This window comes from Nicotiana tabacum, chromosome 18 (assembly GCF_000715075.1).
Source record: "Nicotiana tabacum cultivar K326 chromosome 18, ASM71507v2, whole genome shotgun sequence".
Taxonomy (NCBI): domain Eukaryota; kingdom Viridiplantae; phylum Streptophyta; class Magnoliopsida; order Solanales; family Solanaceae; genus Nicotiana; species Nicotiana tabacum.
The window spans coordinates 14,536,499-14,544,199 of record NC_134097.1 but is presented as its reverse complement, the minus strand read 5'-3'; the positions used below and the strand labels follow the sequence as shown (position 1 = coordinate 14,544,199).

The 7,701-nt window shown below is 38.6% G+C and overlaps 1 pseudogene; it reads right to left on the bottom strand.

Moving 5' to 3' along the window:
* Window positions 1-4,811: 4,811 nt before the first annotated feature.
* On the bottom strand, window positions 4,812-5,590 carry LOC142172429 (uncharacterized; annotated as a pseudogene).
* Between the last annotated feature and the right edge of the window lie 2,111 nt (window positions 5,591-7,701).

Here is a 7,701-nt window from a genome sequence, read left to right as displayed (position 1 = left end):
TGAAGAACACTCACCCCAATCCAAAGCATGAAAATCCCCTACAAAATTGCCCAAAAGTGAGCTCTTTAACCCCAAAAGTATTAAAATATCAAAAGATTTTGTAATAGAGTACTTTATATTTCTGCCCAGGTATTACATATCACGATCGCAGAATTACCATCGCGATCGCGGAGGCAAAAACTTTTAGCTGACAAAACATTTTTCGCGAATGCGGACAATGAGTTGTGAACGCGACACACAACCTGCAGCAACTACGCAAATGCGTAGAAAGTCATGTGATCGCGGAGAACAAGCATCTAATGCCCCATCTAGCTTTCCCTTGCGCAAACGCAAAAGACATATCGCGAATGTGGACCAATGCCAACTGGACCTTCGCGATCGCGTACATACAGTTCTGTCTGCGATGAACAAAAATGCTGATATCCCATAATCACTTTGCGATCGCAGCTTCAACTTCGCGATCACGAAGAACAACAGCCACACAAGAGACCAGCAACTCTAAAGCTTGAAGAAATGGCCCGTAGCCCATCCGAAACACACCCGAGGCCCCTGAGACCCCGTCCGAACATACAAAAATATTTTAGAACAAAATACAAACTCGATTGAAGCCTCAAATCACATTGAACAACATCAAAACTATGAATCGCACCTCAAATCGTACTTAATGAACTTATGAACTTTCCACCTTTACAACTCGCGCCGAATTATATCAAATCTCCCGGAATTACGTCAAATTTTGCATGCAAGCCCCGAATGACGCAACAGAGCTATAAAAACTCCCGAAATCAAAATCCGAAGCCGATATCAATAACGGCAACTCTCGGTCACACCTCTGAACCTTCCAAACCTTCAACATTCCAACTTTTCGCCAAAATGTGTCGAATCAACCTACGGACCTTCAAATCCAAATCCCGACATACACTTAAGTCTAAAATTACCATATAATCTAATGGAATAATCAAAAAAGCATTCCGTAGTTGTCTTCACAAATGTCAAACTCCGGTCAACTCTTCACTTAAGCTTCTAAACAAGAATTGTTATTCCAAATCAATCCTGAATCATCCAAAAACTGAACTCGACTACATACGCAAGTCATAATACATAATATGGAGCTGCTCGAGACCTTAAGCCACCGTCCGGGTCATTACATAAAAATATGGAAAACTAGCCCTAACAAATATGGAAAAAAAACTCTCATAGTCCTAACCATACACAAATATATACACCCATACACACGCTTCTTTAATACCCCCACCCCTCAAACTGGCGCACGCGGATTACAAATGCCCAACTTGCACAAGAGAGAAATATACTGAGATTTTTCTAATTCCTTCGTAAATATATCTGCCGATTTATCACATGGAGGCATTAAGCTAGTACTAATATTCCCAGTGTCAATTTAGTCACGAATAAAATAACAATCCACTTCAATATGTTTGGTTCTTTCATGAAAGACTGGATTCTTTGCTATATGCAATGCTGCTTGACTATCACAATAAAGATGAATAAAGGATGTGCAAGTCACTCGTAAACTAGATAAAACTTCCTTCAAGCATTTTACTTCACAAATTTTCATTGCAATAGAACGATATTTAGCCTTTGCTGATGATCAAGAGACGATATGTTGCTTCTTAGTCTAACAAGATATGGATGAGTCACCCAATGAGATAAACCAACCCGTGAGAGAGCATCGAGTCAAGGGACAACCAACTCAATAGGAGTCACACCATTCATAGAGATGTATAGAGACATAGATCATATTTGCTATACAATAAAATACGTTGTCCTCAATTCCCTTTCAAGTAGCGAAAAACCCCTAAAGTTATATCCCAATGCTTCTCTTTTAGTTTCTTCATGAACTAAGATAAAATATGAACAGTGTAGGCTAGTTCCGACCGAGTTAAGAACAAATAAATAAGTCGACCTATCAAACGACGATAGCGCTCAGGGCCATCAAGCGCCTGTCCACCCAAAAATGCGAGCTGGTAATTCTGTTGCAAGGACATTCACAGAGGCCTAGCACCTAATAACCCAACTATAAAATAACAATCCACTCCAAGGCATATTTTTGTTGGCTCAACAAGATGCCTTCCGAATTTTTGGAGACTTCCACTACTAGAAAATATTTCAATCTGCCTAAATCATTCATGTGAAAGCATTTGCCAAGATATGTTTTGAACTCGAGGATATCCTCTGGCGCATTTCCCGAGATAATCAGATCATCAACATACACAAGGACATTTAATCAAACTTCACCCTTTTTCAGTGTGAAAAGAGAGTAATCAGAGTATGAATGCTTGAACCCATAGTCCTCCAAGGCAGCTAACAACTTAGCAAACCAATACCTCGACGCTTGCTCTAACCCATAAAGGGACTTCCAAAGTCTTTACTCTTTTCCTGGACTTCCAACTCGAAACCTAGGATGCAATTTTATGTACACATTCTCCTGAAGATCCGCATGCATGAAGGCATTCTGTACATCCATTTGATGTAACTCCCATTTTTACTGATGCTACAATAAAATATGTACGTACAATCGCTGTCTTTGCCATTGGGGAAAATTTTCATTATAGTCGATCCCCTCTACTTGATTATTCAAGAGAACAGTTAGTCGGGACTTCTGTCGCTCAATTGTTCCATACAAGTTGTACTTTATCTTGTAATCCCACTTGCAATTGAGAGTCCTTTTGTTAGGAGGCAGATTCTCTATTACCCATGTTTTGTTATTCTCTAGCGCATGTGTTTCTGATCTTATAGCTTCTCTCCACAAGCCATCTGGCCTCAGAGAAATGAGCTGGTTCATGAGCTACAATGATTGCTTCAATAAAAGCCCTTTGTACGAAGAATTTATTGCAGTTCACATGTTGTGTTAAAGGATAAGGCATACGTGAAGTGATGATGTGAAGTGGATGGAGGACAAGATGGACTCAAAATATGCACAACATTAGTAACATAATCACACAATCGAACCAGTGTGTGTTTTTGGTGGTGTCCGCATCCCAAATGCTCCTCCTATATTATTTCACCTTCCTTAGTTTCGGCCCCCATCCTGGCAAACATTTTTCTCTATCTCGGCTTTGTGGTGATCCTCCACATCGTACTTGTCTTCACATGCTTCAAGATTCACTCCCCCCCCCCCCCCGCTTAAAAATCCTCATCCTCTCCTAGTTCCTCCATATGAATTTCTTTATTTTCGTCCCTACTAGTGTTATATGTCCATGAAGCAAAAGGAAATTCAGTTACATAGAAGTCAACGTCTTATGAAAAAAGATATTCTTTCTTCTCCTAATCATACACCTTCTAAACTTTTATTCCATAGGTATACCCTACAAAGACACATCTACGACTTCTACTCGAATATTTATCACCTTTCCTCAATAAGATTTGAGCATAACATATCAAGCCAAATACTCGAAGATGTCCACGCTTAGGTACTCGACCATATAATATTTCATAAGGTATCTTTCCTTAAAAGATTGAAGGTGGAGTTAGATTAATCAAGTGATAAACCGTCAAAACACATTCCCCCAAAAATCAATTGGCAAGTTACCTTGAAAGTGCAAGGACCACGCTACATTCAAGATATGATGATGCTTCCTTTCACTCTCCCATTCTGTTGGGGTTCCTGTACATGATGTTTGAAAACCAATCCCACATTTAAGAAAATAATTCTCATACATGTAAACTCTGTTTTATTATCGCTCCTGAAGGTTTTAACTCGCTTATTGAGTTCTCTGTGTACCATAATAACCAAGAAAAGAAATCCACGCATCACACGAGTAATCATCTTCAATTGTCAGAAAATATGATGCACCACAAGACGAAGTTGTTCGATAATGTCCCCACAAATCACAATGAATCAACTCAAAAATGCTAGAAGCTCTATTATTACTCAAAGGAAATTTGTGTGTTGTTTGTTTAGATCGAGTACATACATTGCAACTTTTATCCAAAACATCATTATTGTTTCTAAAATCTATGACATGATTAATTTGGTCACTTGTAGAGAGGGATGACCCAAACACCTGTGCCAAAAATCTAGCAAGCCTACACCACCAACCTTTAAATCACATACCCTATATTTCTTTCAGATATTGTAGAGCCCATCTTTTCGTTCACCGCTCCAATCAGCATCCTAAAGGTGCGGTCATGTATAATACATAAATGTGTAGTTAAAAGGACCAAACAATCTAAGTAGTTGATTAATTGAGATACAAAAATCAAGTTGCATGTTTAGCCGGGCACATCATGAACATTTTTAGGACCAAATTTCTTTCAAGTTTTGTTGAACCCTCCTTGGTCGCTACAACATTACTCCCATCAAGCAAACTCACTGGACATCATACAATTTTTCATACATTATGCAATAATTTTTAACATCTTGTCATATGATTCGTCGCTCCTGTATCGATAATATAAGATACTTAATTTTTCGTACCGGTCATCTTTTAATTCGAACTTATCTGTCGGTTATTCAACATAGTAATCAACATTTGCCACTGCTCATTACTCAACCCTGAAGGCCCTGCCTTTTCTACCTCTGTCACAGCTGCAGAGACGCCATCTCCTGTGACCTATGCAACATTCGCCCGATACGCAGCGCCACATCCGAGAACTCCATTCATTAACCCCTCTAATATTATTGTTTTCCTGTACCGCGTACACTTGATTTACCATCACCACGAGGTATGTCTCTCCACAATTCCGGATATCCAACAAGTTGGAAGCAACTTTCTGAATCTTGCCCAGTTTTCTTATAGTAGGAGCACGTATTTTGTCCTTCAATTCATTGAGAGCTCTATAGGGGGATGTCATTTGTACAAGAAGGCCATAACATTGCCACGTTCACCTATCCCCCTAGACATCGTCTTCACATGTTCGTCTTGTAACAACTTCAAGTAAGCTTGATTCAAAATTGGCAATAGATCTTGAGTGAGCAAGTTCGACCTCACTATTCCATACAGTGTTTCATCTAACCCCATAAGAAAAAGGTGCACCTTCTCATATTCCCTTTTCTTTCCAAGATTGCACCAAGATCACATGTGCACATAAAACATGTGCAAGTCGGTGTTAGATTAAAATTAGCAAGTTCTTCGCAAAGTTTTGTTAATTTTCTATACTAATTAACTATAGTCATGCCGTTTTGTTTGCACTCTACAGGTTCGATCTTCAAATGTTGTATTCTTGGACTGTTAGAGATCGATAAACTTTCTTTAATACTATTCCATAAGTCTTCAACTACTTCCATGTGTGATATAGACAAATGCAATGTAGGATCAATAGCATTCCGAATCCAAGAAACCAATTACAAGTTGATGGTCCACCAATCTTCAAAATCTGGAGACTTCTCATCCGGTCTCTTGATTGTTCCATCAATAAATACAAATTTCTTCATTGCCCTCAAGGCGGTCCTCATGGACCTTGCCTATTCATCATAGTTTTCTTCGTTTAGAGCCTCCTATGTTATCAAAATTCCAAGATTGTCATTAGATGTTATATCATACGGAGAGATTGTCTTTCGTTTGTTTGTTTCGTAACCACAACCACTCCAGCCAGTAGACGTGGGGTCTTTACCATTTTTCCATGTCATTGGTACGTCATTCAAAGTTCCTTATGGTGTGGCTCGACCTTGGCTTTGATACCATGCCAAAATATGCAAGCACACAATGGCCAAGTATGAAAGAGAAAGTAGTCCTAACAAATATAGAAAAACTATTGAAAACCATTGTCCTAACAAATATGAAAAACTAGTCCTAAACAATATAGAAAAATATCCAAATATTGAAAAGGAAAAATCTCCTAGTCCTAAACATACACAAATATATACACCCATACACATGCTTCTTTAATAGATTGTTTGCGAAACACGTTAACTATGGTAAAGTACTAACAGTTATAGTTAATTTGTCAAGACCTAAAATCCACCTAGTCGTGATGGCACCTAACCCAACCCACTAGGTAAGCCAAATACAATCAACACTATTCTAATTAAGTAAAGTGGTCAACAAATAAAATAACTAAATTTCCATACAATATCCCAAGAACTGGCAGTACAAGTCATGTGCAACTAACACTTAGATTTACAAAGATAGTATAAAATAAATACAACATCTATTTGGAATGAACATAACATATTACAAATATAAATCTACCAAGTATATGTGGTAGCTATATTCAGAAAGCAAGTACATCTTCAGTGCCAGCTCACGTCATACATAGCATCTCAGCTCCAAGATCTGCACACAAGGTGCAGAAATATAGCATTAGTACAACCGACCCCATGTGCTTAACAAGTATCATAACGAACCTTGACAAGGTAAGTAATAGAAGCAACAATTATAAACGATACTCGCCAATCACATGTACAATTCATTACTCCAACAAGTACATAATAGTAATATGATAAAATCATGAAATCAAATATAAAACCACCTTGGTACACACAATTTTTTTTAATGTACTCTGCTCAGTCAACAATCCATCATATAAGGAAAATATGCAAATAAATAAGGTAAACAACCAAGGAAATTATAGTAAAAATGAAATGCAATAACCACATATCAATCCATTACAGCGTGCAACCCGATCCAAATAGAAGTTACGTCTCTAAGATCCATATTAGAATCACAGAGACTAAATGAAACTAATACCTAGCTCTCCCAGAGCACACATCAACTAGAAATCCATCGGGTTCTCACACTCCGCCTGTACACCATCAAGAAGGCACATGAGAGGGTGACCCTAGGGGGATGGATCCATATCCATACGCAGCACGAAAAACTCACGTGCTATGAACCCATCATGGTCACATGTTCAATATCATAATATGGCTGGCATGGTCAAATGCTCAATATCATGAATCCGCCTGGCGGGGTCACAACCTATATCACTATCTGCCTGGCGTGAACATAGGCATAATGTCACAATCCTCCTGTTGTTGTCACAAACATAATGTAACAATCCGCCCAACTTGGTCACAGGCTACCAGTCCATACCATATCACGTGGAAATCAATTATACATGAACACATGTATACGATCAATGAATATCATATTTGATACTCCTAGACTGGTATAAGTGACATGGTAAGGTGTATGCACGTGCAAGTGTGATATCATAGCTCAAATCAGGTAAATACATCACAAATAACAATAATTAGGTCCAATCAGAAGATTAACATCTATGTAACCTCAAAAGTGGCTCAAATATCTCACAAGTACAAATATTAAAACCATCGCAGCATGAAGCTTAGTAATCAATTCAAGGCATAACAAAGCCTAAACACTACCCCAAGCATGAATAAGTTCTCGGGTGCATGCAATGGGATCAACCCCACACATATGGGCCACCCATAGCACGTAGCTATCACAAATAATCCAGGAAACTAGTGTCTTAACAAAATTTAGGTATGATACTTACCTCAAACAAGCCAAACCGATACTCTAGAAGCACCATCCCGCACAAACCGACCTCCGAATGGCTTGATATTAGCCAGAAGCACTCAAAAACCACAAATAATGTCATAGGAAACAAACCCAAACGATAAAGGTCGAATCTTTAATCAAATGCTCAAAGTTAACCAAAAGGTCAACTCAGGGCCGCATCCCGGAACCTAACATAACTCACAAATTCTGATAACCCATTCGGATACGAGTCCAGCCATACAAATTTCATCCAATTCCGACCCCGAATCGATGTTCA